Source organism: Mus musculus, chromosome 1, assembly GCF_000001635.26.
Source record: "Mus musculus strain C57BL/6J chromosome 1, GRCm38.p6 C57BL/6J".
NCBI classification, from domain to species: domain Eukaryota; kingdom Metazoa; phylum Chordata; class Mammalia; order Rodentia; family Muridae; genus Mus; species Mus musculus.
In genome coordinates, this window is record NC_000067.6 from 137899428 (window position 1) to 137924190 (window position 24763).

Consider the following 24763-nt stretch of genomic DNA (forward strand, 5'->3'; position numbering starts at 1 on the left):
GTCCGGGCACGAGTGACGGCAGCTGAAAGTGGCCAGTGTGGAGAAGGAAAAGACAGCTTTCTGTCTTAGGAGCCAGGCCTCCATATAAAGATTTTTTTAAAATTCCTAATAGGGTGGGGTGAGGATGTGGGGGGTGGGGAGGAAGCATGCCGAAGCTTCTTCATAGAAGAATCCTCAAAGAATAAAATAATTTAGAATGTCTTCCTGCGGGAGGAGGCAAGGCTATAGCTAACATCTAAGTTGTATTTATGGTAAGATTTTTTTTTGATGGAGTTTTAAACAGAAGTGACATTCAAAGCAGCATTTAAAAAAAAAAAAAACAATTGGAAACAAATGGTAGAAATTGTTCCTGTTACTGCTTTCTTTTCATAGTCAACTAGGGTAATCCAGCAATGCTGGATTGTGTCTTTCCTTCTAGAATCATCTAAATCCTTAAAAAGTTATGTTTGGTCTCATAAGAAATGAAACTGCAAATCAGATCAGTGTGATTATGACTGATGAAGATTCTGAACAACAAAGACTCTGACAGAAAGAGAGTTTATAAGAACACACTGCCCTCCCCATTTTTAAAAGAGAATATTAACTCCATCAATTATTGAAAGGAATTATTCAGAGGCTCCAGACAGAACTAATTACGGCTTAGAGAGGTGCCAGAGCCGAGCCGGTGCTGTAATTATGAAAGTCCAAGACATTAGGAATCATTTTTTTTTAAAGGAGGCTTGAGCACAGAATTTCACATAATCTTTTAAAAATACACCAGTTTTTCTTTGTCTGCTCTCTCATGTTATCTACACCTCCCCCACTGCCGCCCACTGTGCGCTGAGACACCTGAAGGCTAGACATAATGATCAACAGAGCTCCAGCCTGTCTGGACTCCAGCCAGGTCCCCCCCCCCCCCACCCCCCTTCTACAATCAAGGAGCTTGCACGCAATGCATGCCGAGCCTTTCCACCACTATGTGCAGATCCGGGATGGAAGTCGTACACATACTGCGGAAAGATTAAAGACAACAATATCCCCTTTCTCCTACCCTAGACAGACTCAATTTTTAACCCTTTCATTGCCTTTAAAACCGAGATGTCTCAAGCACTCGAAGGCAGGTCTCCAGGGACACTGCAACTCCTGCACCATTTCGCATAGAAGCACACGCCTCATTTGGTGTGGAAATCCCATCTCCACGGATCCTGGCAGAATATTTGAGGATTTACAGTGTGTTAACTAAACGAAACAGAATTCACTGGTGTGGGGAATGCATTTTTGAACAAACTTAAGCTATATAAGATCGGGGTGGGGGGGAAGTCTGAGGTCTGTGGGAAGGTTCTTACAAGCCTTGCTGAGAGGGCTGCAGAGGGTTTCTGAGGCTGCAGTTCTGTAAGCATCGTTCTTTTTGCCTCTGTGTCTTTTTCTCATTCTCTGTCTCCCACACACTTAAGGCGCACACATGAGCCAGAAAAACACATCACTCTATCACAACGAAGCCAGGTTAGTTGGTGATGTCATCACAGATAAAATTTTGCCTTTGTGGGCAACATTTTCAATCACCTAGACGCCAGCGTCTGCTGGGTGTGTGCCCATAGGAAGTTCAAGTGTTTGCGGGGTTAACCAACAGACATAGGAAAGCAGTCTTTTATTCAGAGTTCTCTCTCTCTCTCTCTCTCTCTCTCTCTCTCTCTCTCTCTCTCTCTCTCAGATGTGTTTACGGGGCAGTATGGGTGTGCTTATCATGATATAGTCATGTAGCCAGAGTTCTGTGCTTCTAGTACGCCTTATTAACATGCTGATTATACATGTGGCTAGATTTCAATATGAATAGATGAAATGAAAAGCGTTTTAAAATAATTTGGCTCAAAATTTTACAAAAGTAATAGTCATTATGAATTGGTATTTGTCATTTGCGATTACTTTTAATTGATTTTTACTATTAAAATTCCTCAAGGAAAGAATCATTTATACAAATGATTTTGAAGCGATGCCCATTTTGTGCCTTTGTGCGTATGTCTCTGGATTAGCTGGAACTTGGATTCAGTGTTTGTGCAGTTGTTCACTCTATATTTTTCATCTCTACTTTGGGGGTCTTCCCTAAAGAGTCACCTACCAATCAAGTCCTCAGATCTTTATTAACATACATATGGTATTATTTTATTTTTCTTATGTCGAATGGAAGAAAGATAATTTCTTTTGCCACCCTGTAATTTGAGATAGAGATGGAGAAAAATTCCACATGCATTCTACACCTTATCAAGTTTTTATATGTAACTTATTAATAATGTAGGAATTATGATATGTTTGCTAGCTCAGACATGCCTGGCATTTGATATTCAGTTTTGTAAGCGTTGAAATTCATTCTTTGTACTTCTAATTTAGAAAAGATTTTGAAAGCCTGTGTCTGTGAACAATTGCAGTAAAGGATCAACAGAACAACGGATTTATTTGCCAATGTATTATGTGATTGTTTTAAAGCAAGAGAATAAAAAATTACTGCTTCATTTGATTATTGTCCAGAAAAGCATACAGTTGAAGAATTAACACATTTTGTACTTACAAAAATTATATAAGTTGACTGGTATTTCTGTGGCGTAACACTCCAATGTAAACAAGTAAATAACTTTTTCTAAGGCATGACTTTCTATTTTCGTGTAAAGGTTCCCTCCCAACACACACTGAAGTTCTGGCCTGATGAAAAATAATTTAATTTCTTTCTCCAAGAGAGAAAATGAACAAGCTGTTTTTGATTCCACCCTACTTTCTAAAAGGCAGACCTGACCTGGCCCTCTGGGGATACAGGTTACTAGAAAGGCATCTTTCAAAGACAAGAAGATAATGGACTTGATTGAAATAGCTGGACGACGTAAGGCCAGTTCAAGAACAAATGGTGTTTCAGAACATAACTGTGAGCAAACAATTTCCTATAGTTTGTTCTCCTTACACAATGGTAATGGTTTATTGGAAATAGCAGAACAAACAGGAGATAGATGTACCCAAACAGAAAACAACCCATGTCCTTTCATGTCAGGGATGCATCAAGAGCCTTGGTGATCACAGAATATTCTTACTCCAAGTCTTTTTGTTGTAGATTTTACTGGCTCCTCAGCATCAGCTGAGGGTTGTGACCAGGTGTGGGTGATATTTAACATGCACACTAGAATATAGGATTGTGGTCACAATTTATTTTTGTTATTGTACAAGAGGGTTTGAAACGTAGAGTGTGACTGTACTTTAATACAATGAAACTTGGGTAGCAAGATCCACTGGTTATGATTCTTCTAAGTGAGAATCATGCTCAGGTACTGAGTAAAGTGGGTGAGATATTATTATAGATACTACACACCCTACTACTTTCCTAACTCAAAAACTTCAATCCAAATTTGAAGAACAGAACAATAATTACTACAGAACTAGACTGTGTTTCTGAGCACCCAGTTGATTCCTGAAAGTACACTCTGTGGTCGTAATCTCTCATGAAGAAAAAGATTGTGTTTTTTAAAGCTTACCCTGTAGGTTAAAGGCCTGAAATTATTGTGCACAGATGCCCAAGCAGTGTTCAGAGATGGAAGGAAACTCTGGTCGCAATAGCTAAGAAGGGGAACTGGTTCAGCTGCTCTATGCTCCAAATCTCCTACCTCCACTCTGAACGCGTGCTGAACTCAAGATTAATTGGAATGAATACTATCAAAGTGATTTTTATAACTTACAAAAGAGCCACTGTTTTGTTAGATGCCCTCGTGATGGCAGAGAGTATGGAAAGTGATGGACTGGCCCTCTGCTTGCAACCTACTCAGGCCCAGGGAGACACTGGGGTCAGACCGACTCATGAATCACAGATAGGAAATGAACCAAATGCATATTTGGAAGTTTAAACAGAAACATTTAGGATATATATATATATATATATATATATATATATAAAACAAATAAATGAATTTTGGGTTGATTTTTGGCACATCTTTTAAAACACCAACCCTTAGTTCAGCTGAAATAACTTTTTATACGTATAGCTAAGACCAGATGGCCACACGCTCCTTTCTTATTTAGATGAGACTCTTCCTTTCAATAACATCTTTCTTCCTGACCTGCTTAAAAATTCCAGCGAATGAAATCAGCACAGGATTTTCAATTCTAATTGACCATGTGCAGAGGAAGGGCCGGGACAGAAATCACTAGAGGCATTGTAAGCCTCTGCCTCAGCTCTGGCTTTGTATTTTACCCTTCCTAGCCTATCCAAACTAGCTGAAAATATTGAAAATGTTTAACATTAAATAACTGCATGATTATTCTTTAGTGTAAATTAGTTGATCTGATTCTCTCATTTAATCATAAAAATCCAAAAGAATTGTCATTCACTTACACAGCTTTGTTTTTTAAAAAAGTACCTTAAAATAGTAGCATAACAATTGAATTGAGATAGGAAGATAGAATGTCATATTTATTTTCCCCATTCCTTATGTAAATCATTATTATGTCATATGTATACATGATATTTATTAGTATTATCTGCATGCATTTTCAATTTTATGGAAATATTAATTATCAAGATTTTTTGATATATTGTAAATGAATGATAAGAAATGAAAAATATTTTCCTTGATGTTTATTCATACTTTTTCTAACAATAATACTGGAAATAGAAGATGAGATATGTATGTATATATGTATATACATATGTATATACATAATATATAGTTCAATGAAGTTAGTTATATATGCTTTGAAAGTGGGTATCTACTTTGGTAGGCACCCATAATTTTTTTGTTGTTGTCAAGCTCATTTTAGGGATGTTGTGGTGCTAAGGCTTGAACCCAAGGCCTAACGTGTGCTAAGCACAGATTTGACCACTGAGCTATACTCAGACGCTCTTTTGGATAAATTCTTGACTCAAATCATTATCTTTATATTCATTTTTACAGTTAAAAGTACTATGTTCTAAGTATGTTTTTGGAATGGCAAACTGTGAGATACTGACATTATTTTGACATAAAATCTTAGAAGAAAAGTTGAACTCGTGGTGCACATTTTAAAAGCAGACAGAAATTAAGAAAGTAAATATCAATTATTGGTGCCACTGGAAAATCCTATAGAGGCTTTATAGCAGTGCAGGCCCTGGATTCAAGGTTATACTCATTATTTGGGATGGGGGACAGCCTAGTATGTAACAAATATATTGACAAATATAGAGATTGACAAATAAAGAGATGCTTTGTCATGAGCTACGTTCATGCAAATGTTTGAAAATTTATACATCTTAGGAATGGTAACGTTCATTAGGATTTTTGTGTCAAAATTATACAAATATCAAGATGGACTGCTAGAATTTACAGTTCTGAAAGTTGTGGTCTAAGCCACTAGTACATGAAGTCAATTTTTTACAAACTTTGGGAAAATTAAAGTTCGGATAGCTTACTGTAACTCTCTGTGAGTCAAACTTGTACTTCCATACATGAGACCGAGGACTGTCATCATGTCTTTAAGCATGTGAGCTATTCTCATATTAAATATTTTTCTTATTGACTTAAAATTGGAAAAGCCAATTACAAATATGAGTTCACTGCTCCAATTTGCCCAATTCTGCCTTACCCTGTGTGACTATGTTTAAAATCTTACGAGATCAAAACTATGACCTAACAATAGAAATGAGAGTAAAGTGCCATCTAATGTTTTACTTTATAACTAGCTACAGCTTATCTTTACCATCAGAACCACGGAGTTGATTTAATCATGAATCAGAGCCAGGCTATAGAAAATAATGGAGAATGGGATCACGGGGATTATTAAATTAAATTGGGATTGAAATTCTTCATCATTCATACTAAATAATCAAGAAACAGTTTTAAATAAGGGTGATAGTTCTCAGCTACTTCTATTTTCCTCTTTTCTGTAGTACCATTGGCTACTAAGCAGGTCTTGATTCTGTGAGGGTCAAGGCCGATTAAAAGTATTTAATGCAACAATAACGCCACATCTCATTAAGCTAAGTGAGTGTTAGTAGTTTTCATTTTTGCAAGTTTGTGGTTGAGATTCCCATTCTGATTTTGCTTCATGAATCCTAATTTTCATTTTGGTTAAAAAAAAAAAAGTCCAGGAAAAATTATGGACAGTTACGGAATCTTTGCAGCTGTACAAAATGTCTGCCCTCACGGTGTCCCTTTCCTGTCCTGTGAAACGTAGCAATGACTCTGTGATTGAGATCCAGTGGAAACCCAGGTCCCCCTTCAGCTCTCCCTGGACACTGTTTGTACTGGTTTTCTTGCTTAGGAGCCTTCTCCAGCTTAATCTTTCCTGTACAGTAGACGCCTCCCATCCAGTATGCTGTGCACCCAGCCATTAGTGCTCACTGACAGTTAGCCTCATCTTTCATTGAGAGGCTTATGGATCATACCCATACCAGTCCGCTCTTGTGTTTTCTAATTTTATATCCTTAGCTGTAAAGGAAGTGGTGCTATACGAATAGATGGGAGGATAAATATAGGGGCTCATGCAGATGTCTCTGGCATTCTGAAAATCTGCAATGTCGTAAATAACAAGCCACTGAATTTGCCTCAGCTTCTCTCACATCTAGCTCCTGCAGTGAGCCCACCTCCAAATGGAAGGCTTCTCTCAGTTACTAAGCTCAAGGTGGATGCCCAGTTTATTCTGTGTTCTCCCTTTGACCAACTATATTTCCTGGAGGAAAAGCATTGTTTAAAAGAAAATAAAGGTTAAAGGAGAGATAATAAAGCATGCAGCCATGAGATTAAGCCAATAAAATTATCAGGACAGACTGTGTCACCTAACCTGAAGTTAGAAGAGTCTCCAAATTTAGACATTTTCAGCACTCATATGCACATATAGAAACTCATATGCAAATTTAACTTCTTTGTGATAGTAAGTGGAAGAAAGGCAATTCCTTTTAAGGTTTTGTTTTTTTGTTTTTGTTTTTTCAAAATAAAGTTACATTTTTTTATATTTCTTATTTTTTATTAGATATTTTGTTTATTTACATTTCAATGCTATCCCCCTTTCTAGTTTCCCCTCTGAAAATCCCCTATCCCCTCCCCCTGCTCCCCAACCCACCCACTCCCACTTCCTGGCCCTGGCATTTCCCTATACTGGGCATAGAACCTTCATAGGACCAAGGGCTTCTCTCATTGATGACCTACTAGGCCATCCTCTAAGTGTCCATTTAAGTCTACCACAGTGGACTATGCATGAAAGACACACTTTTTTGCTGACTGTGAAGTTTGATCGTCTTGATCCATTAGTCATTCATCAGAATGTTATTCAAAACGTCTTAGGCAAATAGGAATCCCTCAGCCAGCACTCTGCCTTGGAAACACTCAAGGCACCTCTTGTCCTGGAAAGGGTTACAGATGTAAGCTAACGTGGCATTCATTGGTTAATAGGGGGATGCAAAGGGTTAAATTTTTAAATCTTTGCAAAGGGGTGGGGGGAGTCTCTAGAAGATAAAAACAAAAAACCAACCAACCAACCAAACAAACAAACAAACAAACAAACAAAACCCTAAACTAAAACCCGAGGCTAAGCTGCCAGTGATTTGGTGGTATTTATGGATTATACTCCATGTTGAAAAGAGAAAAATCAGATGTAAGATGACGCTGCAGGGGGCGTCTGGACTTTTCACTAAGTCTGAAGTCTGTTTAGTCGATGCTTATTAAGGCTTGGCTTTGACCTTTGCCCCCTTCACTCCTCTTTGTTCCAGGTGCAACATTTGTGCAAGTGCTTGAACATTATGGGTCACTCTGAGCAAACTTCCAGTCCTGAATGAGCAAAATATGCTGAATGTTAAAAAATACACAGTCGTTATGGGAACATTTTCCAAAGCTCTATAAACTTAGACACACTTCCTTTGTAGTTTATAAGCAGTGAGTATGGCCGTTCTTTAAGGTATAACTGAATCTAAAACACATTACTACAACCTGAATCTAAAACACATTACTACAGTATAATTGTAATATGTTTGTGAGGATATCTAAAATAGCTATTTCTACCCAAACCACATCTCTTGGTAGGAAGTATAGATATTTTTGTTTAGGTATTTCTTTGAAACATATACATGCTCTAAACATACTTTTACATTGCCTACTCTTAAAAGATTAATTTTATTTTATAACATGGAACTAAAGGATATATATATATATATATATATATATATATATATATATATATATATATCCCAAACAATAGCATTTTGGAAAACTTTTAGCTATGAGAGTTTTATAAATTATAGTTATGTGCTTATGTCATATTTGATAAGTGTCGATAATTTAAGAGAAACAGACAGATTTACGCGTCTAAAATCTAATGATTAATTGCCTGGATGAAACATGAGATGGCTCCAAACTCAAACATAAAACAAAGAAAGTTAGGTAGGTATTAAAAACTATATTTAAAAGATTTAGAATGTATTTTATTTTTTTGAAAAAAACAGTCTTTACTTAGCAGGCAGCATTCTACATGATCTAAGTTCACTTACTTTAAATGTATTTTTGAAGTTTAAACAAAATTAAATCTCTAATTTTTGACTAAAAACGACTTTAAAATTTCATTGGTGTAGTCATATACAAATCTTCCTTATGGCTAGAAAAATATAGAGCAGACTTCATTTTAATTTTAAACTATTTCAAACTACACAGGAAATTCATGGCAAAATAATATTTAGATTTATGTTCCTACTTCAAAGATTTACAAATTTTAGTATGTTGTTTTATTTATTCCAAACAATTAAGGGGGGAAACACACAGATTTTCCTCTGACTGCAGAATAGAGTCCTGTCCTCTAGTTGGTTGCACATCTTTCATATCTGCATTATCATAGTTTAGTCCATTATATGTCAGAAGCTGTTAAAAAATGAGACATCACATGTAAAATTCCTAGTTAGCCCACTTAAAATTCATCTTAAAATCAAAGAGGGGGGAATGATTGCGATGCATTCTTCCTTTATGTATAGAATTTGGTAACTATTGTGGTAAGATATTGAAAGAGTTTTCTTCTGGTCTCCACTAACTTGGATGGCAGATACTGAGAAAGCCTACATCTTTCTTCTCTTTCTGTGGAGCCTGTGCAAGTCAATACTTTATACTGTGTCTTCATGTTGCCTAAGGTGTGGGTAACAAGGCTATGACATCATGTTTTAGCATCCTGTTTACCACATTCCCCTGCTTTTATAAAGGACCATTTATTAGAGTCATCTCCTTGCATCAACGGACTCACCTTCCACACTCCACAAGCCGTTTGTAATGATGCTTTATTTTAAAATACTCTGACAAACTCTTAGAACTATACTCAGCTTGGTATTTGAAGGAAATTCAGTAAATACTGCCATGGAAAGGAATACTAACATTTGCATTATATTTTGGTTTCTTCTTTTTGAGTTACGTGCTGACCTTTAAGAGAAGAAATGAATGCATTTCTGAAAATTTTTCCCATTTGTATGTGTTATCAGAGATTTGCATTAACCGTATGGTGGTACTTTCTGACACAGACTTGTCAGGGATCTTTCTGCACCTAGCCATTAGAGCATAAACCTGCGTCATCACTTAATGTCTTCTCTTATACAAAATCTAAGGAGAACATTAATACACATAGGGAAGATGAATTGGTTTCTTTTGTAGATTCCCTAGTAAATAAACTACATGGGAAAAAGTACATGAGGACATATCTGTAGTAATTTACAACTTAAGCCCAAAAATCTTAACACTTATATGGAACAGACATATAACTGAGGTACCTGGCTCAGATACTTAAGGTGGGTGTTTGTGCAGACTGTATTTGGTGTCCATTTATAAACTGCATGTTATCACAACATTGGGTAATTAGTATCCAGTAATAAATTTTGACTCAAGACAATGGCCTCACATGACCCAGAGAAGAAAATGAGGCATATGAAAGGCTCCATTCTTTTCTATCTTCTATTCTATTCAGGGTTTATCACAAGCTTATAATCACTGATTTTATTTATGCGAGATGTGCAGGATAATACAGTGTTTCTTTTAAAAGCATATTATTGATGCACAACAAATCTTAGATTATTTTAGGTACATTTTATAGATAAAACCATTTAGTCAAACATCACTTTTTTATTATACAGTACATTAAAAAGTATAGACATCGGCTCTCATCTTATTTTATCCTAAGACTTACAAATGTATGTGCTATCATTTCAATGAGGTTTTTCTTTTGTTTGTTATCTTTGGCTACTCATATTCATTAGCTACCAGTACTCTTCCACTGCAGATAATTACATAGTCAGTGTCACACACACACACACACCCTGGTTAATTCATTAACAGTTTTTCAGAATCCTCATGTCTGGTTCTCATTATGCTTATTCAACAACTAAGAAACACCTTGGTTAAGGACCACGAAAGGTTGTTTCTTTGGAAATGCTGACTCTCTATGGACCTGGATGGTGTAGTGATTCCCTATGGACCTCTTGTTTCCTATCAGTGAATGACAACGACTGAGCTAGATCTCCAAGATGTTTACAAATCTCTAGGCTAGTACAGTTAGACCTCTCACTGTCTGATGACTTCCCAGCTCTCAAAATAATCTATATGTTATACAAATATTCTATCCTTTTTAAATACAGACTCACATTTATATAATATTGTCTGCTTTCATTTATTTTGCTCTTAAACATGTCACTGGACTGTAGGTGTCTTCTGGGGAGCATCTTTCCTTGACCCTACTGCTTTCCTGAGAATGTGTGTCATCTGTGAAAATATCTATTTTGTTGATGAAGTGATGAAAACTTGTCACTCACAGGTAAAGATTCTGTTGAGAAGGAATCCCTCTCCAGAACTCTCTGATCATCTGGGAATACTCAGTAGCATTGCAGGGAGGGACAGTGCTTAACTGCTATCATTGGGAAGTCATGGTTTGACCCAGGGCTTCCCAGGTGCTGAATTACATGGTAATAGGAAGAATCAAATAATGAATATTTTCTCAATGTATTATGAAATGTACGAGGTTTTAATTTTGGCACTGGCACTATTTTTATTATAGGGAAGCTAGTCCTTGAGTGAATGATGAGAACTTTGCCAAGTTTTTACTGTGAATTTTTGCAAATGGGAACTTGCTCAAATTCCTTGTTTGTGAGCAGCTTGCCTTGTAAAGTCTGTTAGTTCAGACTATGTGTGAGGTCACCCAACTTAACAGCAGTAATGGACAAAATGACCACGGAGATTTGAACTTAGAGTTTCAGGTGTCAGACATAGAAATAGTTTCAGAATCAGGACCGCAGCATGAGTAATGGGAGCTCATGGAGAAAAATATTATACCAAGTGATTTCAATAGTGATTTTCATATTCATTTCAGTAGTCCTCAAGACATAAAAGCTTTAACTGTGTTGAAATTATTTTTCTAGTGCGGTCCATATAAAAGATTTAATTTGTTCCTTTAAGACATGATAATCAAACAACCACTCAAAACATGCCATGAATCTGACAGCCACAAATGTCTTACAATCTATTTGCGTGCCCAAACTATCTCTGCTTCTAAAGTAGTCGACAAACATAGAAAAGATGCAAATTGAATGGCTTTTGTAAAAACTCAGATGCACATGAGACATCGTCAATGGTTACATTTGGGCTGGCATCCCATTACTTCTGTCACTTTTGAGTGTATAGGTCTTAATCCTCTTACAAGACATTTGTAAATGGGATGTTAAGCTAAAGAAAGAACCAAATTGGACTAGAAACTGCCAATGCCTATTAAAGTGTGCATAAAATGCAACAATCTGTTAATCAAAGTAAGAGTTCATATTTTATAAGGTCAGTCATTTAGAGTAAAAATTCAGAATTTAAGAGATTTAGTTAGTGAAATGTGCAACATTATTTTCTATAAAAAAAATCAAGAGATTACTAGAGGGTTAAAAAATTGAATCTGAGCTGTGGGGTGGTGGCGCTTGCCTTTTATTTCATCACTCGGGGGGCAGAGGCAGACAGATCTCTGAGTTCGAGGCCAATCTGGTCTACAGAGTGAGTTCTTGGACATCCAGGGCTACACAGAGAAACGGCTTCTCAAACCACCGTGTCCCCAAAAATCTGGGGATGGAGCGATGACTCAGTCGTTAAAAGCAGGTAAGACTCTCATAGAGGACTCAAGTTTGATTCCCAGCACCACACACTTCCAGGATCCTCACTTAAGAAAATCTTCTTTGGTATTGGTTTGGGCAATTTCTAGGGAACATGACGAATCTGTCTGTCTACCTCAAATATCATTAAAGTTAATTACAACTGAGGAAAAGACAAAATAAGCCACTCTTTATGAGCAGAGTATATAAAAGTAGAGAGATAGTGATGGTAAGATTGATAGAATGCAGGAGTTCAACAGTTAAAACAAGGGTCTAAGAACAATAGCAAGTTTCAAAGCAACAGAGAGCAATGACTCATTGATGATGGTCTGCTGACCAGTTTCCCCAACTCAATAACCCTATGTGCACTGAGAATCATCCTCCACATTATTTTATGGTACTTGTGTAATGCTAGGACTTACAGATGCTTAATTCCTCTTGTCAACCTTACCAATTTCAATGATTTGGCCTATGTTCAAAGAGAAGAGTCTTGAGAGTGTCTTTTCTTGACATTTCAGACCATTTAGGATTGTATAGGTGTGTAAGCTATCTGTCTTCAAACTTCAGGTTTCTACAAATGAAATGTCACATAAACATAAAGAATATTGATTTATTCCTTAAACTTTGACAAAGAAACCCATGAACATAACAGCATGGGACTGACCAAAGATTCTGCAGTGTGTTCATTAAATTACCCAGAATCAAGAGTTTTCAGAAGGAAAATGTTCAAGCATAAACTTAACTTGTTTCCTCCAGGGAACAAGCTGATTTTAGTTACAGTGTCACGTCTTAAAGCTTTTAGTTGAACACTTAGTAAGTCCCGAGGGAAGTCTTATGTGTCTCATCGAATTTCTGAGTAACCCAAAATTTGTTAGAAAAAAGTTAAATCAAAGAAAATCAAGAGACTTGAAAATTCTATATTCCTAGTTACATATTCTAGCTCCTAAAATCTCCATGAAACCTCTAGAGAGAATATTGTCAACATATTTTTCAGATAATAAGAACATGAATTATATATATATACAATATATATAATTCCCATTATATATATATTCCCACTGCCTTACCCAGAACTGATGCTCAATATTTTTTATTGAGTCATGTGCTTAGAGATTCAGCTTGGCCCTTTTCCTTTTGAAAGGATTTTAGTGGTTCCATTCATTTGAATGGAACAAACTATGAGATGGACCTCAGGGCTACTGTGAATGACTTATAGAGAAGCAATACAGATGTAAAATTTGTAAACATTTCTAATAGAGGCATTACATCGGTTTAGATGGAATTATAGAAGATAACATATTGAGTAGGTAAAGGAGATTTAAAAAACGAGAAACTGTTAAACTGTGAAGAAAATTGACGGGGTATCACACAGGCTCCTAGAACAAATAAATATAACTGCTTTAAAAATAAACTGTATATTTAGAACCAGAGAAAGAATAAGACATTGCCTTCTCCTTTGTACCCCTGGTGTACCCCAGGTATCAACAGGTAGGCCCAGTGCAATGATCAAAAGAAATTAGTCATTAAACAAAATCAAGAGTTGTGAATCTGGGAAAGGGACAGATGGGTAGAGGCAAGGGGACAGGATCAGAAAGACAAAAGAGAGGGATGAGGGAGGGAAGAACTACAAGAATGAATTGCATATACCTATGAAATTGTCAAAAAAACTAACAATAAAAAAAAAAAGACTGGTATATTGTCTGCACTGGCCAAACATTGTTATGGTGTGTATCAAGAGAGATTAGTATACAGAAATATTATCAAGTAAAGTAATTTGGCTTTTCTGTGATGTCTAAACACATCCCTTCTCAGTCTTCCCTGGATTGGAACTCATTAGACATCTATCTGACCTGAACATCCAAGTATTGATGAGCCATGATAATATGACATAAAGCTACATCCTTCTTAGAATTAATGCCAACTTGAACTTTAAAAGGCATTACTGGTTTGATGTTCTCCTCATCTCACTGTGACTGAAAATAAAAACAGAAGAAAGCTAGTCATTTAGATGCATAGGTAGGAGTCTCTCACCTCTGGTTCTAGTCTGAGCCCTTAGGTATTACAGCATCTGGGAATTATAAGCTAGGCACTGTCTTTAAGTTGCTCAATGGGATTTATCTGAAGAAAGTGTATGTCTATATACATATATATGATTCACTTATATACTTTTATACACATATTTACTTATATATGCATATGTACTTATATATACTTACACACACACACACATCTAGTAACGACTTAAAGAGTATCTAATAGTATGGGACATGTGCCTGCATGCTGTGATGTGGACTTAAAGGATGCCTGATTATTGCAGATGTGGAAACAGCAGCGAAGAAATGAGTTCTTTTTAGGAACTATGGTCCTTCTTGTCAAAATAGACTGCTAGATGCCACCTCCTGTTCTCTTCAGTGGGATTTTTTTCAAAGATAATGCTTGCAACCAAATGAGCTCATATACCCTTATGTCCTTTGTGCTTCCCTATATGAATAATTTTAAGAAAACACAGTCAAGAAGTTGACAACTTTACACCCATCATTCTGGTAATTTCTGTCATGAATTTCGATTACTAGTTTCTATTCTCACTCTCTGGGTTTTTAGTCATTAGGATTTTTTTTGTCATTTTGTTTTGTTTTGTTGCATGTGTGTGTATGAGTGTGTGTATGCATATATGTATGTGTACATGTGTGTGTATGTATATATGTTGTGTGTATGCATGTGTGTATGTATGTATGTGTCTGTATTCGTGTGTGTGTGTGTATGAAGGGGATGTATTCATGTGAGTGCAGGTATCCATGAAAGGCTAGAAACATCAGATCCTCTAGAGCTGGATTTATAAGCAGTTTTAATTCATCCAATGTGAATCCCTACAAAGTTTTTGAGCTAAGACAGTTTCCAAGCTAAAACACACAAAATTATTTTATAAAGAAAATAAAAGTTAGGCTGGCAGCAAACAAATGAGTTGTGGGCCAGTTGTGGGCGTTCTGACTGGGGAAGGGGCATAGAGCTCCCAGGGCATTCAGAAATGAAGTCGGCATAGCGAATAGGTCATAGAGAGATTCAGGTGCACATGCTAGCCTTACAGTGCCATGAGACGCATTCTCTGTGGGTCTGCACGTTTCTCTCATTTCTGTGGCAGTGACACTTCAGTAGGTTTCCCAATAGCAATCATAACAGGCACAATGATGTGCTCTCTGGAGTGTGTTCTCCCTTTCTGACAACATAGCTGATTTTCCCTAATGAGCCTTTTGTTGTCAATGTGGCTTTTTACTAGCTATTGCTGAACTACTGTTAGGTCTTTGTGTCCTCGGATTATGTCCTTAATGTATTGCTGCATTTCTTTGCCTCAGTGCAAACAATTTCAAGAGACTTGACTACCTGGCAAAGCCTTTATGTGAATGGGTAGCAAATGCTTTTATGGGATGGAGGCTTCCTTTACTGAGAGATTAATGAAAAAATAAGATTTTTTTTTTTAATTAAATGCTGGGACTTGAACCCAAAGCCTTGCATGTGCAAGTGGGGCTGTGCCTATAAAAGGAGAATTGTATTTTTCTCTTCCTTTTGATGGGTTTTGTTTTGTTTTGTGCTTGTCTTGTTAAAGAGAAATGCTACCTCTAGATTACTGAAAACACTCAAGGAAGAAGTGAAGATATCTTCGTATACGATGAGGGAAGGAATCAATCTCCACCCTGATTCCTGATGTGGTTTGAAATAATAAAGGATTCAAATATTTTGAAATAATAGCATTTACAAAAATTAGTAAAGCACAAGAAAAAGAAAGTAATCAAAGTTATTTGTTTATAGTCAAGTTTAAATTGCCTAATGGAAGAATGTTTCCATTGTAAGTCTTAACATATATTTATTTGACATATTGTCATCATTTTCATAGGCACTATCATTTTTTTAGAATAATGAAATATGAAAAACTGTAATCAATTATTTTACAAGAGGAAATGATAATTTCCCAAATTAGAAAGTATTATACATACACGATTGAACCAATTTTAAAGTGGCACATCACAGTAAGCTTATGAGATATACATGTGCAGTTTGCTGGCAATATGAGCTCCTGTATAAAAGCAAACATTTGTTTTGAGCTATGTATTGTTTGGAACACCTGACCTTCTTGAGGCAATAAATCACTCCCTCTTTCCCACTTACACTCAGCAGCAGTGAGAAAGTAAAATGAATGGAAATCGACTACCATTGTCATTCCTGCTACAGTCTGCTATTTTGTCCAATGTAGTCCTTACCTTCAAGTATGTAGACTGAAAAACTGCATCATGGGATATCTCATAAGCTGACTGTGATGCTCCACTTAAAAACCATCCAAAAACGTATACACCCTGCAGAAATATCAGTTCCTTAGGGATAGGAGAGAGCAAATGCAGATGGAGTGAGAGAGAGACAGAGTTAGTGTAGAGAGTGGAAGAAGATATGGTGATATTCATGCTCACATCCTCGGGTGTTTCTTCCTAACTTCTTTATTACAATATAAAGGAGTATGGAACAGAGTGAATGGAAGATCAAAGAATGTTTAGTTGGTGGAATTGTTTACACAGGAAAAATCAGGAGTAAAAAACATGTCCTCAAAGGTGTTTTAGAAAAATTAAAAGAAAGACATAATTTTTAAAAAAAATTTTATTAGGTATTTTCCTCATTTACATTTCCAATGCTATCCCCAAAAGTCCCCCATACCCTCCCACCCACTCCCCTACCCACCCACTCCCACTTCTTGACCCTGGAGTTCCCCTGTACTGAGGCATATAAAGTTTGCACGACCAATGGGCCTCTCCTTCCACTAGGCCATCTTCTGATACATATGCAGCTAGAGACACGAGCTCCAGGGGGTACTGGTTAGTTCATATTGTTGTTCCACCTATAGGGTTGCAGATCCCTTTAGCTCCTTGGGTACTTTCTCTAGCTCCTCCATTGTAAAAAGAAAGTTTTAAAAAGAAAAATTTGAGTTTCAACTCTTTATTGACACTATAAATATAGCAAACAAACTATATGCACATGCACATGTGCACACACACACACACACAAACACACAGACACACGCTCACATTGTAAGGAGTGGCTTTACTACCTAAAAGTTGAAGTGATTCACAGAAATTTAACCATAGTTAAAAAAACCATTGAACATTTACACCAGAGACATAGACAACCTATTTTTTTTCCCCAGGAACGGCTCTGAGAATTGCAGAGACAAAACCAATTGATGTTCCCGGCAAGCTACCCTTGGGAGGATTGAGTTCTCACACTACTCTTCACCCCTATACCAACCAACTTCCTAATCTCTTCATCAAATGCAGCATAGCCTTTACATGCACTCTTCCCTTCTATACATCGACAGGATGTCCCAGTAAAACTGTCTAATGTGGACGCTTAAATAATAGAATATGGGGAAATATCTAGGAAAATACCCCATCATATAAAAAACTACTTGAGATTCACATATGCTCTAAGGATGTCTAATTCTGTTGAAAGTGTTTTCTCCCAATAATCCAAAGAAGAGAAGCTGAAGCTCTCTAGCCAAGTCGTTTTGCTATATATTATTACTCAGTTTTCAGAGCATTTGTTGAGGAATCTTGGTTTAGTTGTGAATTTTTCATTACTTTCCTTTATTCTCTTTTATTCTTGGCTCTTCCACTAGTATCTACCCTTTGCTATCCAAGGGCAGCAGACAGCAGATCAGCCATAGCATACAGCTGCAATAACTTAAAACAGCCACTATTCAGAGCCTTTTAAGAAGTATATAATTGAGATCAAGAAGGCTAGCCCTATATGCTGGACTAATTTTAGAATAAGAATAATATTACACATCCAAAAGACATCTATTGGCTTAGCTTTTAAAAAGGAGTCTGGGACAGATTGACCAAGGGTTTCAAATATCCAAAGAAGCTTGTCAATATTCAGAGAGCCATCTTTAAGACATAGAATCTTCTTGCATTCATTTTAAAAAATTTTTGTCACAGTGTGGGGGCTGAGGGATTGCCTCAACCACTGTAGGTGATGGTAAACACCAGAATCTGAAGGGTAGGCCAGGTCTAGGCTGGAAGACAGGAAGAGCTGAAGTTTGAGTGTAAGGGCAACCAGGGGCTGGCTGACTTCTCATCAACTCTGCAAACATGCAGATTAGGTTCTTCTGGGAACCCCCTTGGTGCCGCTGCATGTGATTCATTTGCACAACTGTGTTTTGCAAGTACTTTTATTAGAGAGTTGACAGCCATTAGAAGGTGACAAACCCAAGTATGAGAGGATGGAGTTTACCTTTCCAAAGGTGAATTCAGGCACTCATTCACATGAGTTACTTCAGGTTTCCTGAAATGAGATACTAGGGTTGGAGTATGAAATGTAATGTTGTTAATTGAGGAATTAAAAATAAGTAGCCGTTTCCCCTTGTTAGCCCTGTCCTTACAGACAAACCAATCAGTGTGGTTTCAGACTAAATGTAACGTTATGCCTGTGAGTATAAAGCACACCTGTAGTGCACATGAGAAGAACGTTCACTAGTCACCCTTGATTCTCAGGAGCCTCCTCAAAGAAGGGATGGCAATGCTCATTCCAGCAACTCTCATAGCTGTTCTTCCTTGCTAAGGATCCAGTTTCTACAAGAATATTTAAAAGTAACCACCGCCAACAACAAAAAGGATTGTGCTTTTCTGTATGTAGAACACAACACAATAAGTTGGACCAGATCAAGAACTTTATAGTGGAGTTGCAATTACTTGCACATGGGAGACAACCTGTTGCCGCTCACTAGAAATACCAAAATAGAAGAGCAGATTTCTGCAAGGGTCTGCATGTTTCCCAGGTGTGTACTCACTGGGCATGCAAAACTAGAAGTACTTCACTGTTCATGCACATGTACACATCTCACCATATGGGCTGATCCCTGATAACTTTAACAAATTTAAGCAGTATGTCCCTCATATCCTGATTACAACAATGTCAAAGAATCATTTAACGATTATGTCATTTCTATCTGCAAGAGCTCAAAGCTGGTCATGTGGCCACTCTTCTCAATGGTGTATATTACTTGGTGACTTTTCTAATCTACTTTGATCTTTGAGAATTTCTTTTGGTTTTTAAATTATAACCTGGAGAAAACAATAGAAATAATTTTTTCTTGAAGAACACATGTCCACTGTGTATCCAAGCGTATTTAGCTTTTATAAAAGAGTAAGAACCCTCGTCTACAGTGTAGGCATATAAACACTCATAGCCCAAGTTTCCTATCATTATGTGAAGCTATTGATGATCCCATATAGCTTTCATGGCTGCTTATGCTATTTCCTCCTATTGAAATGATTTTTCTTTACTTCTTTTTGAACACTCAGATGCAGTCCAACTGAGATTGAATCATCTAAGATTCATCTCCCCTAACCATACTTAACAAATAGAATCCCTTTAAAGTCCAATAACTTTATAGCTCTATCCTGTTCATAATACTTATCGTATTTTCCTTTTGTAGTATCTCTTCATCTTTTGAAGACTATTCCATAAATGGAGGTCTCATTTCCTCAACAGAAGCCCTTGATACAGTGAATGCCAAGTGAATGTTTATTGAAATATTGAATTAATGGGTAAGGACTTAGGGGAAAAACAACCATGAAGACATCAAAGAGGCAATCCTATGACTGAAATATCTCTAGAAATATTGAAAGTACCAAGTTCTTTCTGTCTGAATGATAGCATTCAAAGAGCCTTATTTATTTCAACAGTCTGAATAAAACTACCCTTTGTAATTGAAATTCAGATTGGAGTTGTTTGATTTATATTATATAAATTCATTTTCCTAATTTTCCATGACTTTGTAAGTCTGTGTTCAGCAAATGGCCAGTATTGAAGATAATGGCATCAATCATTATAGAGTACAATGGTGAGCTCATCAAATAAGCCATGGCACAGGCATTTTAAAATAGAAGTACCATTATATAACCAGGAGAAGAGATGACTGGAAAGTTCAAGAAATAAATATAAGCCAAAGAGGTCATGTGCTCTCTATTCTTCTGCATCTGATTGTTAGCTATTTCTTTTTATTCAATAAATATTTATTGATTCCACATTTAACTCCTAGCAGTCTTCTCAATGCATAGGAGATAATGGTAAACAAATGGTTAACAAAGTTCCTAGCTCACCATACAGACATATTAGAATATAACCATATATGCCATAAATACTGAGATGAGAAATCAAAGTTCAGTGAAAGTGAGCTTTGAGATTATATACACATGTGTTGAGAAAGATGCACCTAAGAAATATTTTACCTAAGTTGTGAACGAAAAGATTTGGGGAAAACATAAACTCCAGAAATTTCAAGACCAGAAATACAGGAGTATAAATGGCCTGAAATACAAACGTCATTATGGTGAACAGGGAAGAACAAAGAGGTCATTGTAGTCAAAACAGAGTGACTAGGAAGGGGGTGGTAAGAGGCACAATGAAGAAGTGAATGGGCGGGTCATGTAGGGTACTTATAGCCATGGGTAAGATTTGAGGTTTTATTTTAAAGCTGTTAAAATGTTTGAACAGTGGTCTGTGTGATTTCTCTTTTATGCCAACAAGACATCATGACTGTTGTTGTAGAACAGGTCTGGAAGGATTGTGTAAGGGTGAAGAGAACACCCTTTAGAACAGTGTGCTTCCCCAGGGTGTGCACGGCAGTGTAGATGTCAAGACGTAGCTGGAGCTTGGAAATAGTTAAATTGGCACCAAGGTTTTATTTTTCCCCAAGACTGTACTAAGGTTCAACTTGATGTTGATTTAAAAAGTGTCCTTATGAGAAGGTTCCATTGTATGACATTCATAGGATAATTATTCTCCAACTTATTCTCCAGGGAGCTCAATGTCAGGATTAAGCCAGCTCTCAGAGAGGCCTGGGTGACATGCTTTGTGTCACGAGTCATGCCAGGTCCCAGAGCTTCAAAGCTACTGTTCTGGCCACCAAATTTCACATTTTCCCTGTGTTTTTATTCTACAGATCCAAGAAGAGATTTGAGTTAATGTATAAAGTATTTTGAGCAGATTTTGGACAAAATGGATGTTAAAGGACTGGTTTCATAAAGAACTTCTAATTTGTTTGAAGGAAATGGGCAGCATGATTTTCAGCTATGCTTTGGATTTTGTGTACTGAAAACCCATGTACAGCAAGACATTTTGAGCATCTACAGCTAACATTCTGTACAGGGCTATGCTAAGTCTCTGTGAGCCATGTTGCCCATGTTACTTGGGTTTAAGATATGTGTATTTCAAATTTGCATAGTCACAAAAAGGGTACCCAGAGATACACTAAACAAGTTGTTAAATGTTAAAATATAAGTTTATTGCTAGTTCTAGTTATTGACATATTTGCTTATTCTGATACATTATCCAAGGACATGTTTTTTTTTTTTCTCCCAAAATGCCTCTTTAACCAGCCATGCATTTCTTGAACACATTAATAAATTTGCCAAAAGATTTCATTAAAATGACCATATTGGACTAGAGAATTCATATCAGAACAACAGAGTTCCTGCTTATTCTTTTCTTATTATTCCTGAATACAAGTTTAGTCATTGTTAGGCACCTAGGTGTTTAGCATGCTAGCACATTTTACAGCTGCTTAGTTTTAGTCAGGAAAACCAGATACTGATACTAAAGTCTTTCCTCTCACATACATGTGCGTCATCCCCCCCCCCCCCACACACACACACAATGTTCATTTCACATACTCTAGGAGGCTCACCTCTGACTCAGGGTGACTCTCTGCCTCCTGAGTTCGATATTCACTTCATTCTTTTTTGTAACCTCCTCCTCTGGAAACTCAATGTGCTGTGCACCATTTACATCCTTCATTTGCTCTGCCAAGAAAGAACTAGAATAACAGAGAGTTGGACATGAAACATGCTTTCTAAACAATCAGCGAAGTTCAATCTAACAAAGCCCCTCCCCAATACAAAGCAAAGTAAAGCAAAGCAAACGAAAAGTACTCCATCTTTTCCATTAGTCATGGGAAGCTAAATAATTGATTATTTAATAATGTTTACCAATGGCTTATTCTTAAATCAAAAGAAGTGAGCATCTTGTATGCTTGTATGTGTTCAAAGATAATTTTAGACACTTCTCTTCTCTAGTAATGATGTATTGGGTGTTTCTTTATTCCCTTTAGGGTGTTTGTTTGTTTGTTTGTTTTTGTTTTTTCACAAATTCTGTCCTTAGTATGGTTTGACTCACTGATCAGAGGAAGTAAGTGTGGGAGGCAGAAGAGTGCAGGGAGTAGGGAGTTCTTCTTTTCTTCTGCCTGAGGTTATTTGTGTTTAGTGGAAAAGGGAAGGACTGCCTAGAATAGAGAAAGAAGTCTCATGAGTTGTACAGACCACCCTCAGCAAGGAGAACCAAGAGCAAGTGGAGCATTTTCTGCGAACACGGCCATCCCTTACCAGGTGTGTCCATTTTGTTCCAATGAAAATACTGTTTCTCTTCAATGTTCCTTCCCTTGTTGGAGGGAAGGGAAACCCGAGCTTTTTCTTGCTGCAGAGGCACTACAGCGCACGCGCACACACTTGCTGAAGTGTAGTTTGTAATCACTTGTTCTGTCAGAGCTATTGGTGCTCGATTCTGTCTCTTTGGAGATAATATTTATGAAATTCCCGGATGCTTAAGCACTGTTGCAAATTTTATATAATTTTGAAAAGATTATAGAAGAGTTGCATTTCTTTTTTTCTGATGATCCCAGTGGGTACAGGGAAGAGGACAATAGAATGTGGTAACATTCTTCAGGCTCAGGGTCCAGCAGGTTCCAATCTAATTAAAATATTCTATCTCTTACAACTGCAAATATTTTGAACATTTAAATTTACTAAGCCTATAACAAGCATAAAAGATATTTTTTTCCACAGAACATCAAGCCATAGACGAATACTTCTTAGATTACAGATGGGAAATTAACAACATGACATGAAAATAAAGAAAGTATTTTGGTAAATACAGTGTACTGCTAATTACTACTATAATCCACAGTGTTAGGAAAAATTTTCTTTTAAAACATATTACTTCATGATGAATGATAAAAGAAAATATGACTAAAGGAAAAAGTAAATTTAATTTCAATGGTATTGCTTTGAGCATTTTAGCGAAATAACTTTTAGTCTAGAACTATAGGAGTTGGTATGATAACCAGAGGGTGGAGGCAGAATTTTGTCCTCCAATACCCCTGTTCTTCTTTGATATAAAGGACTAAAGATGACTGTTCCTCCCCTAGGAAATGTGAAAATCCAGTGAAGTCATCAGACTTGCCATATATATAGGCACACCGCCTGTTTTTAAGAGTGATTGGTACTTAGGGAGGGAATTAAGAATCTCTAGACCCAGGCAGAGGTGTTTTGCCTGCTCATCTGTAGGTGGGCGTAAGCATGTCCCATCACCCTGAAAAGCAGAACTGAAAACTCTCTGGAGCAGCTGCAGCCCACGCCAAATGGTGTAGCACCCATTCAATTCAAGAGCTGCCCGCGCATTCTCTCATTTTCTGCGAAGGAAAGCATGTGTCTCATGTGAGAATAAGTTTTCAACAAATCATTTATCAGGCAGCAAGCAAAATTTGAGATGAATCACGTGTGCTTGGTTTTTCTACAGACTATTCTGAGAATCCAGAGTTCATTAATATTGGGACTCTTTTCAAGCAACATTTATGTTTCTTACTTAGATTTAAATAATAATAGTAATAATAATAATAATAATAACACAACTTCTACTTAAAATTGCCTTCTGAAATGCTATAGACTTTTGTCAAAAACAAACAGGGCTCAATTAGTTTTTTAAAAATGTACTATAGGTGGGGTTGTTATGAATACTTGTTAAGCCACTAAGACAAATGCTGTATTTTTGCTTTCTAAAATTAGAATTTATAAACACAATTTTCCATGTCTAGCCAAGTGGATTTGATTCTATTTGTAAATGGTGGGAAAGGGGCAGCTGAAGGAAGAAATTCTCTGGCAGCAATGAAACCTTACTGGCTCTTGTTATGAGGCAGACAATTCTTTTTAATATATCTTGAGTAGATTCTGTTATTTATCATGGGAAAAATGAGTGTTATTCTGATATTTAATTACATTATATATGTCCATTCCTGACCTATAATTATACTGCCTGTAAAATTTTAATTGTTAGTTCAGTGCAGGGCCATTACAACCATCATTTGTTTATGATTGAAAAGATGTTAAAAATTGCTCCTCTGTCTTAATAATGTCTGCTGCTAGCACATTATTAACAAAATAACATAATTTCTTCCTGTGGGCCCAGTGTATATTACAGGTTACAGTGTTTAGAAAAAAATGACAAAGACAGGAAATGTGTAGGGATGTGGTCACTTAAATACACAAAAACGCAAGACAAAAGGATCTCCAGAATTTGAAAGAACATCCCTGTTTGGGGTACTGTGAGACAGTCTTAGATGTTTGCTTGATGATAAGCAATCTTCAGAAGGAACAGGAAGGGAATGTCCAAACTTCTGAATTATGTGAAAGAAATACACCAAAGCACTAGCTACTTCACTCCTCTTCCGTGTATTCTGTTCATGAGGCTAGCCCAAGGCCCAGTTGATACTTTTCAAACTACAGAAGCCTTCTGGCTCCTACTACAAATTCGTTCTGAACCAGTTGTGTTACATTGTTGCTAAGGCTAATTCTTGCTAGCTTCCTTCTATATGCAAGCATT

General features: G+C 36.8%; 1 long non-coding RNA gene across 3 annotated transcripts in view; it reads left to right on the forward strand.

Moving 5' to 3' along the window:
- Positions 1-24763, forward strand: part of Gm4258 — a 64557-nt gene that overhangs the window by 964 nt on the left and 38830 nt on the right. For 2 of the 3 annotated variants that reach the window (XR_003948015.1, XR_003948014.1), the window contains exon 2: positions 1-24763. This exon is cut by the window's right edge. The exons of the other annotated variant lie outside the window; for it this stretch is intronic. This is a non-coding gene — a long non-coding RNA (predicted gene 4258). 3 annotated transcript variants of the gene reach the window in all.